Source organism: Panulirus ornatus, chromosome 50, assembly GCF_036320965.1.
Source record: "Panulirus ornatus isolate Po-2019 chromosome 50, ASM3632096v1, whole genome shotgun sequence".
NCBI classification, from domain to species: Eukaryota; Metazoa; Arthropoda; class Malacostraca; order Decapoda; family Palinuridae; genus Panulirus; species Panulirus ornatus.
In genome coordinates, this window is record NC_092273.1 from 14,171,651 (window position 1) to 14,196,005 (window position 24,355).

General features: G+C 40.2%; 1 long non-coding RNA gene across 1 annotated transcript; it reads right to left on the minus strand.

The window, feature by feature from the left end:
* Positions 1-300: 300 nt before the first annotated feature.
* Positions 301-23,419, minus strand: LOC139764626 (uncharacterized). Its single transcript, XR_011716428.1, has 3 exons — positions 22,499-23,419; positions 9,786-9,924; positions 301-3,349 (listed from the first exon to the last, which is right to left on the minus strand). It is a non-coding gene; the product is annotated as an uncharacterized lncRNA (long non-coding RNA).
* Positions 23,420-24,355: the final 936 nt, after the last annotated feature.

Sequence of the window (24,355 nt, forward strand, 5' to 3'; positions counted from 1 at the left end):
TTAATGCTCAAATATAGCCTTCCAAGTATTCAATAATTATTGATTGATATCAAAATCATAAATTTATTTAAAAAACTTAAATGGTATGAAATAAAAACTAAATCACATTATCTCTCTATTTAACAGCAAAAACAGACACTTCTATTCGAGTGTACCGGGACTGTGGTTTCATGATCCGTGAGGGCTATGACTGCTACCAGAAACGTTCGGAAGACTACGTTCTAGATGTCTGCCAGTGTGAAGATGAACTCTGCAATGGCTCTGATACTCTTACTTTCTCTTTGGCACCTCTCCTTGCTCTTACTATTCCGTTCTTTACTAGATTCCTCTAAATCCTTAGGTAAAAAAAAAAAAGAAAAAATGGTTTTCTAAAAGTTCAAAGGTTGACTGTAATTCCTTTGTTCTTAAGGACAGCCCACTACAACTGTCTAACCCCATTCCACCTTTTTCTTAACTTTTTATCCGACTTTCATCTTTTGTATATATATAAAACGCAGGGTGTCTATGAAAAACCTTCGTAGTTTTAGTCATTAAGTACATTTAACTGTGTTAATATACTGTTTTTTTTTCAAAATTCTATGTGAATCTTTCCAAGTTTTAGTGTCGTGCTTCAACTAGGTAACGTTATCACTGACTTTGTGTGTGCATGCTGCTCAGAATGCCATTCAATCATGGTGTTGCCTCAGGAGAAACCACAGTGCTAGCAATAAGACTTATAGTCAGTTACATTAGATGCCACTAAAAACTTGGAGAAATTCCCCTTTGAAATTTGAAATGGAAATATTGTATGTTAACTAAGTTAATAAATATTAAGGACAAACTCTGGTCTTTTTCAGACATGTTGTACACACACACAATATATATATATATATATATATATATATATATATAATGTGTGTGAGGTTGCACATACATGAATATATTGATAATATACATTCATGTGAATTATATGCAGTGCTTGAATTGTAAAATTTAACAAGGGGGATGGTATTGAGTTTGGATTAGGTAAGAGGTTTGGGGATATCCCCTTTCTGTGAAAAGTGTAATAGGAATGTAAAAATATCAGTACATATTAGAGGGGAAAGATGATTTGAATTTGAGTTAACAAGGTGGGGATGTCATCCCCTCTCAGTTTGAGATTTGATCGTATCCCATTTTTCTTTTAACTTTCTACCAAACATACATTTTCATAATGCTCACCAAGACTCAGAGCTACTTGAAAATTGTGATTACCTCCTTTTTCTATTAGACCCAGCTGTTGTACAAATTTGTATCTTATATATAAATACCAACTATCACAATACTTTCTTGAAACATGCTTCTAGTGGAATAATATGGGTTGTGTATAGTCACAAAAGTCTTGTAGTGTTTGTTTCAAGTTTTTCTATATTTGAAGAATTATATTTGTAGTTTCTTAACAAATACTTGAAAGGCTTAAAATAATGGTAGTCAAGTGCATATTTAATATAAACACATGCCCAGCTATTCATCCCTCCCAGTAGGCTGGTCAGTAAATGGGTACCTGGCTTAGGCTGTGTTTGTACACATTTTATATATATATATATATATATATATGAATGCTATATCAGCATTTAATAGTTTCTTGCTGATGTTCTCAAATTGTGTAATGATTCTTTTATACTGCTCAGGTTGATGACCAATATCAGACAAGGGAATAGCTGCCTAACGTATTCATTTGTCAATATTTTCTTTGATCTTAACTTTTGCTTATATACCTAGACCATACTGCTTAATCCTTACACATTGAGAATGTAACATGAGTATTGTAATGTGTACCCAAGAAGAATTGCACTGCTGGATTCTGCTTAAGTTTGGCTCTACCTTTTGCTGTAAACTTTGACCAGCTTATTGGTAATCTACTTGAGCAGTATAAGAGCCTGCTGAAACAGCAGTCATATTAAAGTGAAACATTATAGAGAACATTGCATTTATATAATATATATAACATTTATTTGTGAAAATATTGCACTTTTTGATTGTCATTTATGATTATGTATTTCACATAAGAAGAGGAACCAGACATACATTAATTGTAAAAAATGAGTTGTTCAAACTCTTGAGCTATTACTGTTGGTTAATAAAATTCCTAATTGAATTTTTTTCCTTCCTACTGGTAAAGGCAAACCAGTCTTTATCCAACAAATGCAATTAAGATTCCTTAATGCACAGTAATTTAAAACAGCTTGGCACCCAGGCCCACAAAGTATATGTAAATTTTAATAGAGAAATTAGACTATGAATGTAAAACTCCCTCCCCATATATTACAAATAAATAAATATGCTCTATTTTAAATTACACTATAAGGAAGTTCAATTGCAACTGATATGTCTGACTAAATGTATAGCTGATTGAATATGTAAAGAAACTCATATTGGGAATTTACATCTATAAAAAATGCATACAATCGATAATTTTTTTTCTAAAAACTATTCATTTTGACAATCATTGAACAATAAACAGCTTTGTAAAGGATGCACTATCACATATTTCTATTTTTTTCAAATTCAGCTTCGGTACATCTATAATTTTGAAATCCTCTAATTAGTGATCTAAAACATTTGAAAAACAATGGTCCCTTGCACCAAGGTGCTGATCTCCACTCTGCCTCTGCATTAGGAGTTTTTAGCTTCCAATGTATTAAATATTGCTGCTTTAACAATTATACACAACCATTGGTGTCAGATTAGAGAGCACCTTTATGTATAAAGGACAAGTCAAATAAGAAAAAAAAAAAAAAAAAAAAAAAAAAAAAAAAAAAAAGAAACGCTTAAGATTCTAATAAACTTGAATGCTTTCATATAAATAATACTGAAATTTGATACATATGACTTCCTTGGGTATATTACAGCTGGGGTTGATGTATGCTTTATAAAAACATTTGACATTTTAATAAGAGGTCTAATGGACACGAGTTGCTAACTGGACTCTCAAGGGTATGGTAACATCAAATATTTCCATCATGAAGTAGCCCCCAGTGCTGCTGCTTGGCCTTTAGTGCCTCACCTTTAACAGGCCACTGGCAGAGAACTAATACAGTATTTGCAAAGGCTCCTACCTAATGTACCTACGTACTATATATATCTCCGATGCTCAATCTCTCCAGGAACTCCCAGCAAGGATATGGCCATGGCGAAAGTCTCCACTTATTGCTGTCCTTCCATGCATTCTTCCACTCTATTAGTCCATGTCGCAAGTGGTCTTCCTCTCACACCAAACCCCTTGATTGTACGATCATACACTCTCGTTGTAAACCAGTCTTGCATTCTTTCGACAAGCCCAAACCATACCACTTCATTTCTTTCTTCATTCCAGCATCAAGTCCTGTGACTGAAACATATAATGGCAATTAGATCAGCTTCTACCTGATCCTGACTGTAGAAAAGCATAAATGTATTCTTAAATACCTTCTACACAGAAGGCACTGTCACAAAAATTTCTTTTCCTGGTAACAAAGAAATGCAATTCCCTGGGTGGGTCCCAGGGAAAGCCCATTGTCACTCCAATGATCTGTTTATAAAGCTTGCCATTAAACCAAAACATATCTTTAACTCCTAATTCTAATAACTTTGGAACTATTTATGTTAATCATAAAACATATCTTTAGCTGGTAACTCATAACCTTAGGAACTGTTGAAGACCTTAATTACATCGTAAGAAAATAGCTTTTCAACTATTACATTAAATTGTCTATTGGTGGAATATTTAATATTTGTAAAGAGGGATGTTACATCAAAGCTACACATAAACTTATAATTAGCACAGTGAACTTTCATTTCTTTTACAAAGTCATAAGAATCATTGATAGATAATTTTTTAGATGACATATTTTAGGTATTTATTTATTATTTACTTATTATACTTTGTCACTGTCTCCCACATTAGCGAGGTAGCGCAAGGAAACAGATGAAAGAATGGCCCAACCCACATACATACACGTCCACACATGCACATATAAATACCTATACATTTCAACATATACATTTATATACATACACAGATATATACATATGTACATAATTAATACTTCCTGTCGAGCCACACATGAAATGACACCCCCCCCCCTCTCCCGGCAAGCGTGCAAAGTAGGGCTAGGAAAAGACAACGAAGGCCACATTCGTTCACACTCAGTCTCTAGCTGTCATGTATAATGCACCGAAACCACAACTCCCTTTCCACATCCAGGCCCCCACGAAGCTTTCCATGGTTGACCCCAGACGCTTCACATGCCCTGGTTCAATCCATTGACAGCATGTTGTTCCTGGTATACCACATCATTCCAATTCACTCTATTCCTTGCACACCTTTCACCCTCCTACATGTTCAGGCCCTGATTGGTCAAAATCTTTTTCACTCCATTCTTCCACCTCCAATTTGGTCTCCCGCTTCTCGTTCCCTCCACCTTTGACACACATATCCTCTGTCAATCTTTCCTCACTCATTCTCTCCAAGTGAACAAACCATTTCAAAACACCTTCTTCTGCTCTCTCAACCACACTCTTTTTATTACCACACATCTCTTTTACCCTTTCATTCCTTACTCGATCAAACCACCTCACACCACATATTGTCCTCAAACATCTCATTTCCAACACATCTACCCTCCTCTGCACAACTCTATCTATAGCCCACACCTCGCAACCATATAACATTGTTGGAACCACTATTCCCTCAAACACCCATTTTTGCTTTCCGAGACAATGTTCTCGACTTCCACACATTCTTCAATGCTCCCAGAACCTTCGCCCCCTCTCCTGCCCTGTGACTCATTTCTACTTCCACGGTTCCATCCGTTGCCAAATCCACTCCCAGATATCTAAACACTTCACTTCCTCCAGTTTTTCTCCATTCAAACTTACCTCCCAATTGACTTGTCCCTCAACCCTAATGTACCTAATAACCTTGCTCTTATTCACATTTACTCTCTGCTTTCTTCTTTCAAACACTACCAAACTCAAGTCACCAGCTTCTGCAGTTTCTCACCTGAATCAGCCACCAGTGCTGTATCATCAGTGAACAACTGCCTCACTTCCCAAGCCTTCTCATCCACAACAGACTGCATACTTGCCCCTCTTAACAAAACTCTTGCATTCACCTCCCTAACAACCCTATCCATAAACAAATTAAACAACCATGGAGATATCACGCCCCCCTGCCACAAACCGACATTCACTGGGAACCAATCACTTTCCTCTCTTCCTACTCGTACACATGCCTAACACCCTCGATGAAAACAATTTCACTGCTTTTAGCAACTTACTTCCCACACCACATACTCTTAATATCTCCTACAGAGCATCTCTATCAACTCTATCAAATGACTTCTCCAGATCAATAAATGCTACACACAAATCCATTTGTTCTAAGTATTTCTCACATACATTCTTCAGAGCAAACACCAGATCCACCCATTCTCCACCACTTCTGAAACCACACTGCTCTTCCCCAATCTGATGTTCTTCTGTACACGCCTTCACCCTCTCAATCAATACCCTCCATACACTTTCGCAGGAATACTCAACAAACTTATACCTTTGTAATTTGAACACTCACTTTTATCCCCTTTGCCTTTGTACAATGGCACTATGCATGCATCCAGGCTAAATTATACAATGGGCTGTTTTGTCTTAAGGAAATAACATTTTATGAACTTAAGGCTAACCATACCCCAGGAGCAGAACCCTTTTAGTGCACTGACAATATTTCAAACAGCAGTCCAATTCATTTTATATTTTACTAGGTTTACTGATATACATTGAAGATATGAATTGCTTAATGTACTCAATGGGCTAATTTATCATATCTGTAATGTCAAGTATAAAGAAATCTCACTTCACTGCCCCTTTTATCCCCTTCATTAATGTTCTCATCTGCTCGTCTAACACATTATTTACCTCCTTACAAAACACATTTCATTCTCCCTGAAATTTACTTATACTCTCATTTGCCCTCTTTTTCAAAACCCTGCAAAACCTTTTGACTTCCTGCCACTTTCTCTAATACAGCTCCCAGTCATTTGCACTCCTTCCCTATAAGTACCCCCCAAATAACTCTTTTTTTTTCTTTCTCTAACAACTTATTCATTCCACCACTCTACCCTTTCTAAACTACCCACCTTTCACATGCCATTACTGCTTCCCTAAATACATCCCATTCCTCACCAACTCCCTCGCTTCATTTACTCTCACCTTTTGTCATTCCACACTCAATTTCACTTGGTATTTTTTCTCTCAAGTCATTACTTCTAAGCTCACTTACTCTTGCCACTCTCTTCTCTCAGTTTTTCCTCTTGAAAACCTCTACAAATCTTCACCCTTGCCTCCAAAAATAGTGATCAGATATCCCACCAGCTGTCCCTTGCTGCACATTTACATCCAAAAGACTTTTACATGCCTATCAATCAATATGTGATCTGATAAAGCCTGCTGACCACCTCTCCTACTCACATATGTATACTTGTGTATGTCCCACTTTAAAACCATTTATTCCCAACCACTAGTCCTTCAGCACACAACTCCACAAACTGTCATTTTTATTCATAACATTGAATATCTCATCTATGCTAATTATACCCTCAAACTGCCAAATTTCTTACCTTCACATTTAAATCACCCATCACAAACACCTGGTTTCTTACATCAAAACTGCTGACACACTCATTCAGCTATTTCCAAAACACTTGCCTCTTATGATCTTTCTTCTCATGGCCAGGTGCATAAGTACCAATAATCACTCATCTCTCACCATACTTTAAGTTATACTCACATCAATTTTTAGTTTACTTCCTTACATTCTATCACGCACTTCCACAATTGCTTCAGGAGTAGTGCAACTCCATTAGCTCTTGTCCTCTCACCCTCCCCTAACTTTACTCCGAAGAAAATTCCAAATATTCTTCCCCCTTATCCTTGAGTTTTGTTTCACTCAGAGCCACACTCAAAACATTTAGCTTGATCCTTCAATGAGGATGAGCACTCCCTACCTGGTTCCTCCTATTTTCTATTAGAAACTGAAATACAAGAAGGGGAGGGTTTCCAGCCTACTGCTCTTGCCTCCTTTAGTCAGCTTCTATGACATGCAGGGAATATGGAGGTAGAATTATTTCTCCCCTTCCTCTAGATATATATACATATATATGTTTTGGTCGAGGTGGTGTGCAAAGTGAGAGGGTTAGGGAAAATGATTTGGTAAACAGAGAAGAGGTAGTGAAAGCTTTGCGGAAGATGAAAGCCGGCAAGGCAGCAGGTTTGGATGGTATTGCAGTGGAATTTATTAAAAAAGGGGGTGACTGTATTGTTGACTGGTTGGTAAGGTTATTTAATGTATGTATGACTCATGGTGAGGTGCCTGAGGATTGGCGGAATGCGTGCATAGTGCCATTGTACAAAGGCAAAGGGGATAAGAGTGAGTGCTCAAATTACAGAGGTATAAGTTTGTTGAGTATTCCTGGTAAATTATATGGGAGGGTATTGATTGAGAGGGTGAAGGCATGTACCGAGCATCAGATTGGGGAAGAGCAGTGTGGTTTCAGAAGTGGTAGAGGATGTGTGGATCAGCTGTTTGCTTTGAAGAATGTATGTGAGAAATACTTAGAAAAGCAAATGGATTTGTATGTAGCATTTATGGATCTGGAGAAGGCACATGATAGAGTTGATAGAGATGCTCTGTGGAAGGTATTAAGAATATATGGTGTGGGAGGAAAGTTGTTAGAAGCAGTGAAAAGTTTTTATCGAGGATGTAAGGCATGTGTACGTGTAGGAAGAGAGGAAAGTGATTGGTTCTCAGTGAATGTAGGTTTGCGGCAGGGGTGTGTGATGTCTCCATGGTTGTTTAATTTGTTTATGGATGGGGTTGTTAGGGAGGTGAATGCAAGAGTTTTGGAAAGAGGGGCAAGTATGAAGTCTGTTGGGGATGAGAGAGCTTGGGAAGTGAGTCAGTTGTTGTTCGCTGATGATACAGCGCTGGTGGCTGATTCATGTGAGAAACTGCAGAAGCTGGTGACTGAGTTTGGAAAAGTGTGTGGAAGAAGAAAGTTAAGAGTAAATGTGAATAAGAGCAAGGTTATTAGGTACAGTAGGGTTGAGGGTCAAGTCAATTGGGAGGTGAGTTTGAATGGAGAAAGGCTGGAGGAAGTGAAGTGTTTTAGAAATCTGGGAGTGGATCTGGCAGTGGATGGAACCATGGAAGAGGAGGTGGATCATAGGGTGGGGGAGGGGGCGAAAATCCTGGGGGCCTTGAAGAATGTGTGGAAGTCGAGAACATTATCTCGGAAAGCAAAAATGGGTATGTTTGAAGGAATAGTGGTTCCAACAATGTTGTATGGTTGCGAGGCGTGGGCTATGGATAGAGTTGTGCGCAGGAGGATGGATGTGCTGGAAATGAGATGTTTGAGGACAATGTGTGGTGTGAGGTGGTTTGATCGAGTGAGCAACGTAAGGGTAAGAGAGATGTGTGGAAATAAAAAGAGCGTGGTTGAGAGAGCAGAAGAGGGTGTTTTGAAGTGGTTTGGGCATATGGAGAGGATGAGTGAGGAAAGATTGACCAAGAGGATATATGTGTCGGAGGTGGAGGGAACAAGGAGAAGAGGGAGACCAAATTGGAGGTGGAAAGATGGAGTGAAAAAGATTTTGTGTGATCGGGGCCTGAACATGCAGGAGGGTGAAAGGAGGGCAAGGAATAGAGTGAATTGGAGCGATGTGGTATACCGGGGTTGACGTGCTGTCAGTGGATTGAATCAAGGCATGTGAAGCGTCTGGGGTAAACCATGGAAAGCTGTGTAGGTATGTATATTTGCGTGTGTGGGCGTATGTATATACATGTGTATGGGGGGGGGGGGGGGCCATTTCTTTCGTCTGTTTCCTTGCGCTACCTCGCAAACGCGGGAGACAGCGACAAAGTATAATAAAAAATAAATATTTATTTCATACTTGATCACCATTTCCAGTGTCAGTCAGGTAGCACCAGGAAACAGACAAAGAAAGACCCATCCACTCGTATACACACACACACACGTATGCACAATACATAAATATGCATATGTACCTACACATACATACACATGCATATACATATATACACATGTCCATATTCATACTTGCTCACCTTCATCCACTCCTGGTGCCACCCCTTGCGTCAGTGTGGTAGCGCCAGTAATACAATTATACACAACAGGTTGATTTCCTTTCATACATACACTATTTACTCTCTGAGGTCCAAGTTTACACATATACACATCTATCTCTTGCTGAGTGTAGTTTGAGCTCATTACCTCAGGTGATATCACATCTTAGTACAGACATCTTTTCTAATATTCTAATTTTTTCCATTTTCATCTACCATTGATATTCAGTTTGGCATCTGGAAAGAAGAGTGCATCACTTGTATTTATTATAAAGTAGCAACAGCTAAGGCTGTCAATTTAAATGATGTACTACCAACAAAAAGTTTAGTGTTTTTTAAAAGAGACTAAACTATCACCAGAACCTAAAAGTGGCAGGAAGATATGGCATCTGGAAAGTAGAGTGCATCACGTATTTATTATAAAGAAGCAACAGCTATGGCTGTCAATTTAAATGATGTACTATCTCAGCAAAAAGTTTAGTGTTTTATATAAGGGACTAGGCTATCACCAGAACCTAAAGTAGCAGGCTATACTATTGATATACAACAGTTCCTTCAGTAAGGGCACAAAGTACAATCAATGTCAAGGAAATGAAAGGTCATTCTTAATTTGATCTTTCTGATGATTAAGAGATTTAGTTATTACCTGCAATGTCGAACTGAAGGAGACAAAACGATAACTTTTCACTTGATGATTTGGTCTTTATCTGGTATTTGTAGTGGTTTCTCATAATTCCTGTCTACATTAGTCATGAAGATGCCTCTCTTCACGTTGCTTGACGTGTCTGAAATGCATCATGGCAATTAGAATTAATTCTGTCTGTATTGTAATTAAATTCTTGGATGAAAATCAGTTCTTTGCCTTAGTATTGGAAAAGCTGTAGATATAATAATTTGGCACGATCATTGAGTCCTATGCAGTTGCCCATCAAATTAGAAAATCAGACTGCAAAACAAAGTGAATGTCTTTACATCCCTAAATTAACATGTTAGTTATAAACCACGTGAACAAATAAAATTATATGCAAAAACCCAGCACAGCTTTGTCAGGGTGTTGGTTCATGCTAATGAAGAAGATGAGGGATGAAAGATTATCTAAAAGGGTTTCTGCCTCAGAAGCAGAGGAAGGAGGGCAAAGAGAGAAAACAAGAAAGAGATGGAAGGTTGAAGTGGAGGGGCCTATTGGGAATCAGGGAGAGGTACACATGGTACAGAATAAATTGGACTGATGTGGAAGACGGGGGGCTGAACATGTATTGTATTCATTCTCTATATTACTATCAAGAAATGAAAATCTGTTCTCATTTTAAGGATGTTAAGCATGCATGGGGGACATGAACTGTTTAACTCAGTCCTTAGATTTCAGAAGAATAAAGTGTCATCCACATATCTGAAATAGAATGAGGGCTTAGATGTAATTAATGACATTACTCTACATTCACAGTCCACCGTAAATACTCAAATAAAAGACTGACACAGGATTCAGTTTGAAAACCAAATGGATAATGCTGCCAACGACAATACATCTTATTTTCAGAGCAAACTTTACAGGCATATAGGTGTAGCCTGGGTAGGCCACCAAGACCTACTCATACTGGCATTTTCCTTTAACATCATGAACAAAAATAGTTAGCCTACTGGGTGCTATCTATTACAACCCTCTGCTTGTTCAATGATATGCAATTACCCAAAATATGTCTTCAAACAAGCTTATATATATATATATATATATATATATATATATATATATATATAATTTTTTTGTCACTGTCTTCCGCGTTTGCGAGGTAGCGCAAGGAAACAGACAAAAGAAATGGCCCAACCCACCCCCATACACATGTATATACATACACGTCCACTCATGCAAATATACATACCTACACAGCTTTCCATGGTTTACCCCAGACGCTTCACATGCCCTGATTCAATCCACTGACAGCACGTCAACCCCGGTATACCACATCGATCCAATTCACTCTATTCCTTGCCCTCCTTTCACCCTCCTGCATGTTCAGGCCCCAATCACAAAATCTTTTTCACTCCATCTTTCCACCTCCAATTTGGTCTCCCACTTCTCCTCTTTCCCTCCACCTCCGACACATATATCCTCTTGGTCAATCTTTCCTCACTCATTCTCTCCATGTGCCAAAACCATTTCAAAACACCCTCTTCTGCTCTCTCAACCACGCTCTTTTTATTTCCACACATCTCTCTTACCCTTACGTTACTTACTCGATCAAACCACCTCACACCACACATTGTCCTCTAACATCTCATTTCCAGCACATCCACCCTCCTGCGCACAACTCTATCCATAGCCCACAACTCGCAACCATACAACATTGTTGGAACCACTATTCCTTCAAACATACCCATTTTTGCTTTCTGAGATAATGTTCTCGACTTCCACACATTCTTCAAGGCTCCCAGGATTTTCGCCCCCTCCCCCACCCTATGATCCACTTCCACTTCCATGGTTCCATCCGCTGCCAAATCCACTCCCAGATATCTAAAACACTTTACTTCCTCCAGTTTTTCTCCATTCAAACTTACCTCCCAATTGACTTGACCCTCAACCCTACTGTACCTAATAACCTTGCTCTTATTCACATTTACTCTTAACTTTCTTCTTTCACTCACTTTACCAAACTCAGTCACCAGCATCTACAGTTTCTCACATGAATCAGCCACCAGCGCTGTATCATCAGTGAACAACAACTGACTCACTTCCCAAGCTCTCTCATCCACAACAGACTTCATACTTGCCCCTCTTTCCAAAACTCTTTCATTCACCTCCCTAACAACCCCATCCATAAACAAATTAAACAACCATGGAGACATCACACACCCCTGCCGCAAACCTACATTCACTGAGAACCAACCACTTTCCTCTCTTCCTACACGTACACATGCCTTACAGCCTCAATAAAAACTTTTCACTGCTTCTAACAACTTGCCTCCCACACCATATATTCTTAATACCTTCCACAGAGCATCTCTATCAACTCTATCATATGCCTTCTCCAGATCCATAAATGCTACATACAAATCCATTTGCTTTTCTAAGTATTTCTCACATACATTCTTCAAAGCAAACACCTGATCCACACATCCTCTACCACTTCTGAAACCACACTGCTCTTCCCCAATCTGATGCTCTGTACATGCTTTCACCCTCTCAATCAATACCCTCCCATATAATCTACCAGGAATACTCAACAAACTTATACCTCTGAAATTTGAGCACTCACTCTTATCCCCTTTGCCTTTGTACAATGGCACTATGCACGCATTCCGCCAATCCTCAGGCACCTCACCATGAGTCATACATACATTAAATAACCTTACCAACCAGTCAATAATACAGTCACCCCCTTTTTTAATAAATTCCACTGCAATACCATCCAAACCTGCTGCCTTGCCGGCTTTCATCTTCCGCAAAGCTTTTACTACCTCTTCTCTGTTTACCAAATCATATATACACACACAGATATATACATATATACACATGTACATAATTCATACTGTCTGCCTTTATTTATTCCCATCGCCACCTCGCCACACATGGAATAACATCCCCCTCCCCCCTCATGTGTGCGAGGTAGCGCTAGGAAAGACAACAAAGGCCCCATTCGTTGACACTCAATCTCTAGCTGTCATGTAATAATGCCCGAAACTATAGCTCCCTTTCCACATCCAGGCCCCACAGAACTTTCCATGGTTTACCCCAGACGCTTCACATGCCCTGATACAATCCATTGACAGCACGTCGACCCCAGTATACCACATCGATCCAATTCACTCTATTCCTTGCCCGCCTTTCACCCTCCTGCATGTTCAGGCCCCTGATCACTCAAAATCTTTTTCACTCCATCTTTCCACCTCCAATTTGGTCTCCCACTTCTCGTTCCCTCCACCTCCAACACATATATCCTCTTGGTCAATCTTTCCTCACTCATTCTCTCCATGTGTCCAAACCATTTCAAAACACCCTCTTCTGCTCTCTCAATCATGCTCTTTTTATTTCCACACATCTCTCTTACCCTTACATTACTTACTCGATCAAACCACCTCACACCACATATTCTCCTCAAACATCTCATTTCCAGCACATCCACCCTCTTGCGCACAACTCTATCCATAGCCCACGCCTCGCAACCGTACAACATTGTTGGAACCACTATTCCTTCAAACATACCCATTTTTGCTTTCCGAGATAATGTTCTCGACTTCCACACATTCTTCAAGGCTCCCAGGATTTTCGCCCCCTCCCCCACCCTATGATTCACTTCCGCTTCCATGGTTCCATCTGCTGCCAGATCTATTCCAAGATATCTAAAACACTTTACTTCCTCCAGTTTTTCTCCATTCAAACTTACCTCCCAATTGACTTGACCCTCAACCCTACTGTACCTAATAACCTTGCTCTTATTCACATTTACTCTTAACCTTCTTCTTTCAGACACTTTACCAAACTCAGTCACCAGCTTCTGCAGTTTCTCACATGAATCAGCCACCAGCACTGTATCATCAGCGAACAACAACTGGCTCACTTCCCAAGCTCTCTCATCCCCAACAGACTGCATACTTGCCCCTCTTTCCAAAACTCTTGCATTCACCTCACTAACAACCCCATCCATAAACAAATTAAACAACCATGGAGACATCACACACCCCTGCCGCAAACCTACATTCACTGAGAACCAATCACTTTCCTCTCTTCCTACACGTACACATGCCTTACATCCTCGATAAAAACTTTTCACTGCTTCTAACAACTTGCCTCCCACACCATATATTCTTAATACCTTCCACAGAGCATCTCTATCAACTCTATCATATGCCTTCTCCAGATCCATAAATGCTACATACAAATCCATTTGCTTTTCTAAGTATTTCTCACATACATTCTTCAAAGCAAACACCTGATCCACACATCCTCTACCACTTCTGAAACCACACTGCTCTTCCCCAATCTGATGCTCTGTGCATGCCTTCACCCTCTCAATCAATACCCTCCCATATGATTTACCAGGAGTACTCAACAAACTTATACCTCTGTAATTTGAGCACTCACTCTTATCCCCTTTGCCTTTGTACAATGGCACTATGCAAGCATTCCGCCAATCCTCAGGCACCTCACCATGAATCATACATGCATTAAATAACCTTACCAACCAATCAACAATACAGTCACCCCCTTTTTTTAATAAACTCCACTGCAATACCATCCAAACCTGCTGCCTTGCCGGCTTTCATCTTCCGCAAAGCTTTTACTACCTCTTCTCTGTTTAACAAATCATTTTCCATAACCCTCTCACTTTGCACACCACCTCGACCAACACACCCTATATCTGCCACTCTATCATCAAACACATTCAACAAACCTTCAAAATACTCACTCCATCTCCTTCTCACATCACCACAACTTGTTATCACCTCCCCATCAGCCCCCTTCACTGAAGTTCCCATTTGCTCCCTTGTCTTAAGCACTTTATTTACCTCCTTCCAGAACATCTTTTTATTCTCCCTAAAATTTAATGATACTCTCTCACCCCAACTCTCATTTGCCCTCTTTTTCACCTGTTGCACCTTTCTCTTGACCTCCTGCCTCTTTCTTTTATACATCTCCCACTCATTTGCATTTTTTCTTGCAAAAATCGTCCAAATGCCTCTCTCTTCTCTTTCACTAATAATCTTACTTCTTCATCCCACCACTCACTCCCCTTTCTAATCAACCCACCTCCCACGCTTCACATGCCACAAGCATCTAAGTTTGTTGAGTATTCCTAGGAAATTATATGGGAGGGTATTGATTGAGAGGGTGAAGACATGCACAGAGCATCAGATTGGGGAAAAGCAGCGTGGTTTCAGAAATGGTTTCAGAAGTGGTAGAGGATGTGTTGATCAGGCGTTTGTTTTGAAGAATGTATGTGAGAAATACTTAGAAAAGCTAATGGATTTGTATGTAGCATTTATGGATCTGGAGAAGGTATATGATAGAGCTGATAGAGATGCTCTGTGGAAGGTATTAAGAGTATATGGTGTGGGAGGCAAGTTGTTAGAAGCAGTGAAAAGTTTTCATCGAGGATGTAAGGCATGTGTACATGTAGGAAGAGAGGAAAGTGATTGGTTCTCAGTGAATGTAGGTCTGCGACAGGGGTGTGTGATGTCTCCATGGTTGTTTAATTTGTTTATGGATGGGGTTGTTAGGGAGGTGAATGCAAGAGTTTTGGAAAGAGGGGCAAGTATGCAGTCTGTTGTGGATGACAGAGCTTGGGAAGTGAGTCAGTTGTTGTTCGCTAATGATACAGCGCTGGTGGCTGATTCGGGTGAGAAACTGTAGAAGCTGGTGACTGAGTATGGTAAAGAGTGTGAAAGAAGAAAGCTGTGAGTAAATGTGAATAAGAGCAAGGTTATCAGGTACAGTAGGGTTGAGGGACAAGTCAACTGGGAGGTGTTTGAATGGAGAAAAACTGGAGGAAGTGAAGTGTTTTAGATATCTGGGAGTGGATTTGGCAGCAGATGGAACCATGGAAGTGGAAGTGAATCATTGGGTGGGTGAAGGGGCGAAAGTTCTGGGAGTGTTAAAGAATGTGTGGAAGTCGAGAACATTATCTCCGAAAGCAAAAATGGGTATGTTTGAAGGAATAGTGGTTCCTACAATGTTATATGGTTGCGAGGACTGGGCTATGGATAAAGTTGTGCAGAGGAGGGTGGATGTGCTGGAAATGATATGTATGAGGACAATATGTGGTGTGAGGTGGTTTGACCGAGTAAGTAATAATAGGGTAAGAGAGATGTGTGGTAACAAAAAGAGTGTGGTTGAGAGAGCAGAAGAGGGTGTTTTGAAATGGTATGGTCACATGGGGAGAATGAGTGAGGAAAGATTGACCAAGAGGATATGTGTGTCAGAGGCGGAGGGAACGAGAAGTGGGAGACCAAACTGGAGGTGGAAAGATGGAGTGAAAAAGATTTTGAGTGATCGGAGCCTGAACATGCAGGAGGGTGAAAGGTGTGCAAGGAATAGAGTGAATTGGAACGATGTGGTATACCAGGGTCGACGTGCTGTCAATGGATTGAACCAGGGCATGTGAAGCTTCTGGGGTAAACCATGGAAAGTTCTAAGGGGCCTGGATGTGGAAAGGGAGCTGTGGTTTTGGTGCATTATACATGACAGCTAGAGACTGAGTGTGAATGAATGTGGCCTTTGTGGTCTTTTCCTAGCACTACCTCGCACACATGCGGGGGGAGGGGGTTGTTATTTCATATGTGGTGGGGTGGCGATGGGAATGAATAAAGGCAGACAGTATGAATTATGTACATGTGTATATATCTATATGTCTGTGTGTGTATATATATATATACGTTGAGATGTACAGGTATGTATATTTGCGTGTATGTATATACATGTGTATGTGTGTGGGTTGGGCCATTCTCTCATCTGTTTCCTTGCGCTACCTCTCTAATACGGGAGACAGCGACAAAGTAAAATAAATAAATAAATAAATACATATATAGGGGAGAGGGGACAAAGAATACTTCCCACGCATTCCTCACGTGTCTTAGAAGGCGAATAAAGGGGACGGGAGTAGGGGGCTAGAAACCCTCCCCTCCTTGTATGTTACCTTTCTAAACAGGGAAACAGAAGAAGTAGTCATGCGGGGAGTGCTCATCCTCCTCAAAGGCTCAGATTGGGGTGTCTAATTGTCTGTGGATGTAACCAAGATGAGAAAAAAGGAGAGACAGAGAGTGTGTTTGAGGAAAGGAACCTGGATGTTTGGCTCTGAGTGAAACGAAGCTCAAGGGCAAAGAGGTAGAGTGGTTTGGGAATGTCTTAGGAGTAAAGTCAGGGGTTAGTGAGAGGACAAGAGCAAGGGCAGGAGCAGCACTACTCCTGAAACAGGAGTGGTAGGAGTATGTGATAGAGTGTAAGAAAGTAAGCTCTAGATTGATATGGGTAAAACTGAAAGTGAATGGAGAGAGATGGGTGATTATTGGTGTGTATGCACCTGGGCATGAGAAGAAAGATCATGAGAGGCAAATGTTTTGGGAGCAGCTGAGTGAGTGTGTTAGTAGTTTTGATGCATGAGACCGGGTTATAGTGATGGGTGATTTAAATGCAAAGGTGAGTAATGTGGCAGTTGTGGGAATAATTGGTGTACATGGGGTGTTCAGTGTTGTAAATGGAAATGGTGAAGAGCTTGTAGATTTATGTGCTGAAAAACGACTGGTGATTGGGAATATCTGGTTTAAAAAGAGAGATATACATAAGTATACATATGTAAGTAGAAGAGATGGCCAGGGAGCGTTACTGGACTACATGTTAATTGATAGGCGTGTGAAAGAGAGACTTTTGGATGTTAATGTGCTGAGAGGTGCAACTGGAGGGATGTCTGATCATTATCTTGTGTAGGCAAAGGTGAAGATTTGTAGAGGTTTTCAGAAAAGAAGAGAGAATGTTAGGGCGAAGAGCAAGTGTGCTTGGGAAGGAGACTTGTGTGAGAAGTACCAGGAGAGACTGAGTACAGAATGGAAAAAGGTGAGAACAAAGGATATAAGGGGAGTGGGGGAGAAATGGGATGTATTTAGGGAAGCAGTGATGGCTTGCGCAAAAGATGCTTGTGGCATGAGAAGCGTGGGAGGTGGGCAGATTAGAAAGGGTAGTGAGTGGTGGGATGAAGAAGTAAGATTATTAGTGAAAGAGAAGAGAGAGGCATTTGGACGATTTTTGCAGGGAAATAATGCAAATGACTGGGAGATGTATAAAAGAAAGAGGCAGGAGGTCAAGAGAAAGGTGCAAGAGGTGAAAAAGAGGGCAAATGAGAGTTGGGTTGAGAGAGTATAATTAAATTTTAGGGAGAATAAAAAGAAGTTTTGGAAGGAGGTAAATAAAGTGCGTAAGACAAGGGAACAAATCAGAACTTCAGTGAAGGGGGCTAATGGGGAGGTGATAACAAGTAGTGGTGATAAGAGGAGATGGAGTGAGTATTTTGAAGGTTTGTTGAATGTGTTTGATGACAGTGTTTGGTTGAGGTAGTGTGCAAAGTGAGAGGGTTAGGGAGAATGATTTGGTAAACAGAGAAGAGGTAGTAAAAGCTTTGTGGATGATGAAAGCCGGCAAGGCAGCGGGTTTGGTTGGTACTGCAGAGGAATTTATTAAAAAATGGGGTGATTGTATTGTTGACTGGTTGGTAAGGCTATCTAATGTATGTATGACTCATGGTGAGGGGCCTGAGGACTGGTGGAATGCATGCATAGTGCCATTGTACAAAGGCAAAGGGGATAAGTGCTCAAATTATAGAGGTATAAGTTTGTTGAGTATTCCTGGGAAATTATATGGGAGGGTATTGATTGAGAGGGTGAAGGCACGTACAGAGCATCAGATTGGGGAAGAGCAGTGTGGTTTCAGAAGTGGTAGAGGTGTGGACCAGGTGTTTGCTTTGAAGAATGTATGTGAGAAATACTTAGAAAAGCAAATGGATTTGTATGTAGCATTTATGGATCTGGAGAAGGCATATGATAAGAGTTGATAGAGATGCTCTGTGGAAGGTATTAAGAATATATGGTGTGGGATGTAAGTTGTTAGAAGCAATGAAAAGTTTTTATTGAGGATGTACGGCATGTGCACATGTAGGAAGAGAGGAAAGTGATTGGTTCTCAGTGAATGTTGGTTTGCGACAGGGGTGCTTGATGTCTCCATGGTTGTTTAATTTGTTTATGGATGGGGTTGTTAGGGAGGTGAATGCAAGAGTTTAGGAAAGAGGGGAAGTATGTAGTCTGTTGTGGATGAGAGAGCTTGGGAAGTGAGTCAGTTGTTGTTCGCTGATGATACAGCGCTGGTAGCTGATTTGGGTGAGAAACTGCAGAAGCTGGTAACTGAGTTTGTTAAAGTGTGTGAAAGAAGAAAGCTAAGAGTAAATGTGAATAAGAGCAAGGTTATTAGGTACAGTAGGGTTGAGGGACAAGTCAATTGGGAGGTACGTTTGAATGAAGAAAAACTGGAGGAAGTGAAGTGTTTTAGATATCTGGGAGTGGATTCGGCAGCGGATGGAAGCGGAAGTGAGTCATATGGTGGGGGAGGGAGCAAAAGTTCTGAGAGCATTGAAAAATGTATGGAAGTCGAGAACATTAACTAAGAAAGCAAAAATGGGTATGCTTGAAGGAATAGTGGTTCCAACAATGTTATATGGTTGCGAGGCGTGGGCTATAGATAGAGTTGTTCGGAGGAGGGTAGATGTGCTGGAAATGATATGTTTGAGGACAATTTGTGGTGTGAGGTGGTTTGATCGAGTAAGTAATGAAAGGGTAAGAGAGATGTGTGGTAATAAAAAGAGTGTGGTTGAGAGAGCAGAAGAGGGTGTTTTGAAATGGTTTGGTCACATGGAGAGAATGAGTGAGGAGAGATTGACAAAGAGGATATATGTGTCAGAGGTGGAGGGAACGAGGAGAAGTGGGAGACCAAATTGGAGGTGGAAAGATGGAGTGAAAAAGATTTTGAGTGATCGGGGCCTGAACATGCAGGAGGGTGAAAGGCGTGCAAGGAATAACGTGAACTGGAACGATGTGGTATATAGGGGTAGACGTACTGTCAATGGATTGAACCAGGGAATGTGAAGCATCTGAGGTAAACTATGGAAAGTTTTGTGGGGCCTGGATGTGGAAAGGGAGCTGTGGTTTTGGTGCATTATACATGACAGCTAGAGGAAACAGAAGAAGTAGTCAAGTGGGGAGTGGTCATCCTCCTTGAAAGGCTCAGACTAGGATGTCTGAATGTGTGTGGATGTAACAAAGATGGGAAGAGAGATGGGTAGTATGCTTGAGGAAAGAAACCTGGATGTTCTGGTTTTGAGTAAAACAAAGCTTAAGGGTAAAGGGGAAGAATGTTTTGGAAAAGGGAGTAAAGTTAGGGGTTGGTGAGAGGATAAGAGGTAAGGAAGGAGATGTGGAAGTGTGATAGAGTGCAAGGAAGTAAATTCTACATTGATGACAGTAAAAATGAAAGGATGGAGAGAGATGGGCGATTATTGTTGCTTATGCGCCTTGTCATGAGAAGAAAGATCATGAGAGGCAAGTATTTTGGGAGCAGCGTAGTGAGCATGTGTCAGCATCTTTGGTCCACAAGACTGGGTATTAGTGATTGGGGGGGGGGGGTTTAAATACGAAGGCAAGTAATGTGTCAGCAGGTATAACTGGTGTACGTGGGATATTCAGTGTTGTGAATGAAAATGGTGAAGAGCTTGTGGTATTGTGTGCTGAAAAAAAGACTGGTGACTCGGAATACCTGGTTTAAAAAGATATACATAAGTATGCATATGTGAGTAGGAGAGATGGTTGATGGGCATTATTAGATTGTGTTAACTGACTTGCACGTAAAAGAGAGACTTTTGGACATTAATGTTCAGAAAAGCTAGATATTGGTCTTCATTATGTTCATTCTTTCTAAACATATTCTTGGCACTTTTGACAGTATACTCAACCTTGCCACTTGCCTTGCTGGTGTAAGGCAAAATAGTCTTATGATTGATTCCGCACCTACTGGTGAACTCTGACATTGTTTCTGAGATCATTTGAGGACCATTATTGCTTATCTTTTCATCAGGAATACTGTATCTACCATAGTGTGCCTTGATCTTAATAACAACAGACTGAGCAGTAATGTCATAAAGTCTATCAGTTTCCCAAAAGTTAGAAAAATAACACAGTAATGAGGCAATATTTGGCATTTTGTTCAAACAGGTCAGTGCCAATCTTTTTCCAAGGTCTATTAGCAAACTCAAAACTCATTAAGCTTTCATTTGGAGGGGATATTTCACAAGACCTGCAACCTCACAACACTGCACCAAGGATTTTATTTCAGCATTAATGTTAGGCCAGTACACACTCTCACTGGCTCTGCACAAACACCCTTCAATACCCATATGGCCAACATGTATGTCGTTTTTCATCTCTGGCCGTGACTGTTTTGGTATGACAAATCTCTCACCCCTAAAGATAAGACCATCTTCATGAGACAATTCATCCCTCTGGTCAAAATATGGTGTGATGACTAAGCAGTTGAGGTTTCTTATCAGGCTAACCCTGTTGAATAACACTTTTCAAGAGTGTGGAATATATAGTCCCTTTAGGCTCTTGCCTAATTCTATCCTATCACCAGCCGTTGTTAGAAAAGTGAGTGCATCAATTTTTTCGAACTCATAATTGGAGTCCCCATTTTGAACAGGTAAGTAGGCTCTACTTAATGTGTCAGCAATGAACATCTGGTTGTCCTTCATGTACCTTACTTCAATGTCATATGCAAGGGCTGAAGCCTCTTTGAGGCCTTGTCTAAATGCTTCAGCATGATGTTTTCAAGCAGCTCGTGGTCTGTATACACAATTACTGGTCTACCATATGTAAACTAGTCATTTTTCTAGTACACTTACAATGGCAAGCATCTCTCTCTATAACAGCATACTGACTCTCTATACCAGTCAGTGCCCTATTATTGTAGCACAAAGGATGGCCTTCCTGCAACAATACTGAGCCAATGCCCTTGCTGCCAGCATCTGACTGAATTACTAATGGCTTGCTGGACGCAAAGTATCTTAGAACTGGTACCATTGTCAGTGAACTTTTAATTTCCTGTAAAGCTTTAGCCTCTGCATTCCCCCATTTCCATTCAACATCCTTCACCACCAGACAGAAAATAGGACATAATACAGTAGCTAAATTGGGAAGAAATTTAGATAGTTAACCATGGCAACCAATCGTTGCACATCATCTTTATCCCTAGGTGGTTCCATCATCATTATGGCCTCCACCTTTTTAGGATCAGTCACAAGACCATTACTTGTCACTACATGCCCCATTAAATTTAAATTTACATCAGGAACAAAAAACTGACATTTCTTTTCATTGAGTCTTATTCCTAACCTGGCACACCTTGCTAAAAACTTCATCCTCTTATCTTATCATCTGCTACATACTGGACGCCCTGCAGGCCTTCTGGAGCTTGATGTAATTTCTCTTGAAAGATTTTACTGCTCACCTTCAGGCCACGGGGAAAACACAACCATCTGTACCTCCCAAATGGAGTAGCAAACGTTGTAAACAAACTGGACTCATAATCTAACTCACAATGATGGCAGTAAGCCTCTAGTTCACAGATGGAAAAATAAGGCTGCACCACTCAGATCAGGTAAAATATCCTCTATAACAGGCAATATATAATATTCCCTTTTCAGGGCCCCATTTATTAAGGGTCTAAGGGTCCTGACACCCTGAGATCACCTGTCTTCATTGTAATGAGACCCACTTGATTCACCCAATCAACTGGTTCATCCACAGGAACTATTTTATCTTCATATTGTTACTTACCGAGAGCCTTTTGGCTTCTTGTTTCATGGCCTCTGGGATTCTCCTGGCTGGCCGAACAGCACAATCAGCATCATCATATATTTCCAAATGCACATTTTTTTTTTCTTGATCAACTCGTGAGTCTTACAACAAAATTTGCAAACAGGAACCGTCTTAGCAGAAGATCTGTGAGGTTAGATGGCTGCCTATTTCTCTCTAAACTTGTTACATTTGTACTTTTGATCATGCCATTGTTGTGCCTTCCTAACATTATTTCTTACACTCTTACTGTATCTGGCACTATTAATGTTCTTCTTACTGTATATGGCACTGTTAATGTTCTTACTGTATCTGGCACTGTTAATGTACTTCTTACTGTATCTGGCACTGTTAATGTTCTTCTTACTGTATCTAGCACTGTTAATGTTCTTCTTACTGTATTTGGCACTGTTAATGTTCTTGCCTACATTAACACTACATACGACCTCCTCAGTTTCTGCTAACACTTTCATCAGAATACTCGCCATTTCCATGGCTGTACAAACATCTATGGCAGACTGAAGTCTAACTTACGTTGAGAGTTGAGTTTTTCCCTGGTCATGTCATCTCCAACAACACCAATTATTAACCGGTCCATTAACAACTTATCATGCACCTCGTCACAACACCCACAGGGTTTTGCCATATTGTTGAGAGCAGCCATATATTGTTCAATGTTCTTCTAACCCTTGCTCACGTCTTTTAAATTCTGTTCACTCAACCATTATCTTTTCACATTTCTTGGTGACGTCATCTAGTACGTGTCTACTTTCACCTGTTGGGAATCGTAAGCTATTCTTAATACGAAGTCCATCAAAGCCTATTATAACTTTCAAGAAATTTAACTTTAGTCGGTTCTTTATATCTTGTATTCTCGCTCCAACCCAACAATAACAACATACAGCGCCTCTCGTGGCCAAACTGAGCATTAAGACAAAACAGCATAGCTTTGCGTAAAAACAAATAAAATGAATGAATTAGTATTGTTACAATTTAGCTTTCTTGAGAGACAGCAGAAAAGGTGTACTGTGAAATATATATATAGGGCAAGAAATAGAGTGAATTGGAGTCATGTGGTATACAGGGGTTGACGTGCTGTCAGTGGATTGAAGCAAGGCATGTGAAGCGTCTGGGGTAAACCATGGAAAGCTGTGTAGGTATGTATATTTGCGTGTGTGGACGTGTGTATGTACATGTGTATGGGGGGGGGGGGTTGGGCCATTTCTTTCGTCTGTTTCCTTGCGCTACCTCGCAAACGCGGGAGACAGCGACAAAGTATAAAAAAAAAAAAAAAAAAAAAATATATATATATATATATATTATCCCTGGGGATAAGGGATTAAGAATACTTCCCACGTATTCCCTGCGTGTCGTAGAAGGCGACTAAAAGGGGAGGGAGCGGGGGGCTGGAAATCCTCCCCTCTCGTTTTTTTTTAAATTTTCCAAAAGAAGGAACAGAGGGGGCCAGGTGAGGATATTCCAAAAAAGGCCCAGTCCTCTGTTCTTAACGCTACCTCGCTAACGCGGGAAATGGCGAATAGTTTAAAAGAAAGAAAAAAAAAAAAAAAATATATATATATATATATATATATATATATATATATATATATATATATATATATATATATTCTGTATCGTTGAAGATAGCATTCATTTTTCATTCGTAATTTGTAATAGAGGACTACTTCATTCTTCTCACTCGAGACTTGCAAACCTTAAAATTATGTAGAGTTTTGCTGTATATGCAAATGATACCTATACATAATATCAATTTTATTTTGTATCCTTTGGTGAAGTTTAGGTTTATTTTACACAAGTTGCTGGCTTCTAAAATTTCCC